A 2500-nucleotide genomic window follows, 5' to 3' on the forward strand; every position below is an offset into this window, starting at 1 on the left:
GGAAAGGAAGAGAGAGAGAGAGAGAGAGAGAGAGAGAGAGAGAGAGAGAGAGAGAGAGAGAGAGAGAGAGAGAGAGAGAGAGAAAGAGAGAGTCGACAAGTTTTCGACGGGTAGCGAAGTAGGCCTCCGATAACTCACAAGGAAAGTGTCTCCGAAAGATGACTCGATCTCTGATTACTTCCCAGTCCTTTGGGTATAAAATAAAAAAAGAAAAGAAAAGAAAAAAATCTCGTCTATTCTCTTTTTTATTTTCCTTTTCGTCCTCTTTCCCTTCGTCTCTTTTCTATTATAATTCTTGGCTCCTCTTCGCTCTCTCTTCGTCCCCTCTCCCTCTCTCGCCTTTCTGTTTCCTTCAGTCAATTTCCTGTCCGTGATATCAACACCTGCCCCCCTCCCCATCCCCCTCCCCCTCCCTAACCCCGTCCAACCAGTCTTCTCTAGTCTTGTCTGAAAGCTTATAGAAGAAGGAGGAGGAGGAGGAGGAGAAGCAAGGGGGAGGAGGAGAGGGGGAGGGGGAGGAGGAGGAGTAGGAGGAGTAGGAGGAGGGGGAGGGGGAGGAGGAGGAGTGGGCGTGTGGAGGAAATTGGGATACGGTAGCAGGGGGAAGCGAAGAAGAGACGAAGGAGAGAGAGAGAGAGAGAGAGAGAGAGAGAGAGAGAGAGAGAGAGAGAGAGAGAGAGAGAGAGAGAGAGAGAGAGAGAGAGAGAGAGAGAGAGAGAGAGAGAGAGAGAGAGAGAGAGAGAGAGAGAGAGAGAGAGAGAGAGAGAGAGAGAGAGAGAGAGAGAGAGAGAGAGAGAGAGAGAGAGAGAGAGAGAGGAGAGAGAGAGAGAGAGAGAGAGAGAGAGAGAGAGAGAGAGAGAGAGAGAGAGAGAGGGAGAGAGAGAGAGAGAGTTTGTAAGGACAGGATCCACTGTGGATATTTCCCATGAGTGATTTTTTAAAATGAAAACACATGTATCATAATTGCATTTGGCTTGGACTTTTTACCATTTTATTGTAAGAATATGTGGGGTGATGTGATCGAACTTATTAACATTGCCCGATGCAACTCTTGCAGCAAAGCTTTGTAGTCCTTGTGCTTTCTGCATTAGGGTTTTGTTAGTTGAGCCCCAAACATTTAACAATAGTCAATGATGCTTAAAACTAGAGTTTGTACAACCGCGATTCTTGTTTCAGTAGGAATTTGATTTTTATGTGATTAAGATGCATCAGTGCCCCTTCCTATGTAAGTTGTTAATATGGGCTTCGAATGTCATATATCTGTCTAGGTGTATTTCTAGAATTTTAACTGAAGTGCTAGGTTTAATTTGGCAGTCTTCGAATTCTATGGTTGTGTCTATGGGAATTTTAGCTAAATTTTGCCGACTATCTGTCAAGATACATTGTGTTTTTTGTGGATTTATTTTAAAGCTTTTGATGTAAAAATATATTTTTGCATGAATAAGAGTGTGCTGAGTGTTTCTTATAAGTGCATTTAAGTTGTTCACTGAGTCAATATGAAGAAATTGTGAATCATCGGCGTATTGTATTGGATGGCAGTTATGGACTATGATAAATCCTTAATGAAAATTTGGATAAGATCGGGCATATTATATTTCCTTGTGGAACACCGAAATAGGCTGATTGTTGTCATGATAAACCCTCATTATTTTTTTTACCGATTGGGTTCTTGTACTTAGATAACTATCAAACCAATGGGTATCAATTCCATGGTTTCTTAATTTGTTGTGAAGAATTTTGTGTTCGACACTGCCAAAAGATTTAGAAAGGTCGCACAAAGTGAGCAAGTTTACCTTATTGTTTTTTCGTGATGTACAAATTTGGTCAGCACTCTGTAACAACGCTGTTTCAGTGGATAACCTATTTCTAAAGCTATGTTGAGTTTTAGATAATAGGCTATTGGTCTCCAAGATATTTATTCATCAATTGATCTGCTATTGCTTTTTCAAGAACCTTAGATAGTATTGTAATGGGGCGGTAATTATTCATATCGTCAATATCCCCAGACTTGAAAATTGGTGTTACAATTCCATGTTTCCAAAGCGACGGGAAAACACCAGTAATCAGAGAGGTGTTAATGATGATCGTTATATAACATTCAATAACAGGTAGACTCCTTAAAGCGCAAAGCAATACAGTCTGCTCCCTCCGCACTTGTTTCGAAGAGTTGTTTTATTATTAGGATAAATGTTTCTACATCCACTGGTTGTGGTCTGAAAACATCAGTTATGAGCCTTAACCGATCTGTGTTTTGATGTAATGTGGAGGCAATTGTTTGTTCATAAGGTAGCTTTCTAATTTGAGCAAAGAAGTTCTCGAAATGCTCGGTGTTATGTGTAGAATTTGTAATTGTCTGTGTGTTTATTGTTAGACACTAAGGTTTTAATTTTTTTTTATGGTTTACCAGAGTTGTTTTAAAGCTCAGCGAATAAATTTCTGAAGTAATTAGTCCTTGCAGATTGAATTAATGATATAACATTTTTATTTTTTACTTTATAAA

Source organism: Penaeus japonicus, unplaced genomic scaffold (genome assembly GCF_977035675.1).
Source record: "Penaeus japonicus unplaced genomic scaffold, GWHDUDI00000001_assembly GWHDUDI00000039, whole genome shotgun sequence".
NCBI classification, from domain to species: domain Eukaryota; kingdom Metazoa; phylum Arthropoda; class Malacostraca; order Decapoda; family Penaeidae; genus Penaeus; species Penaeus japonicus.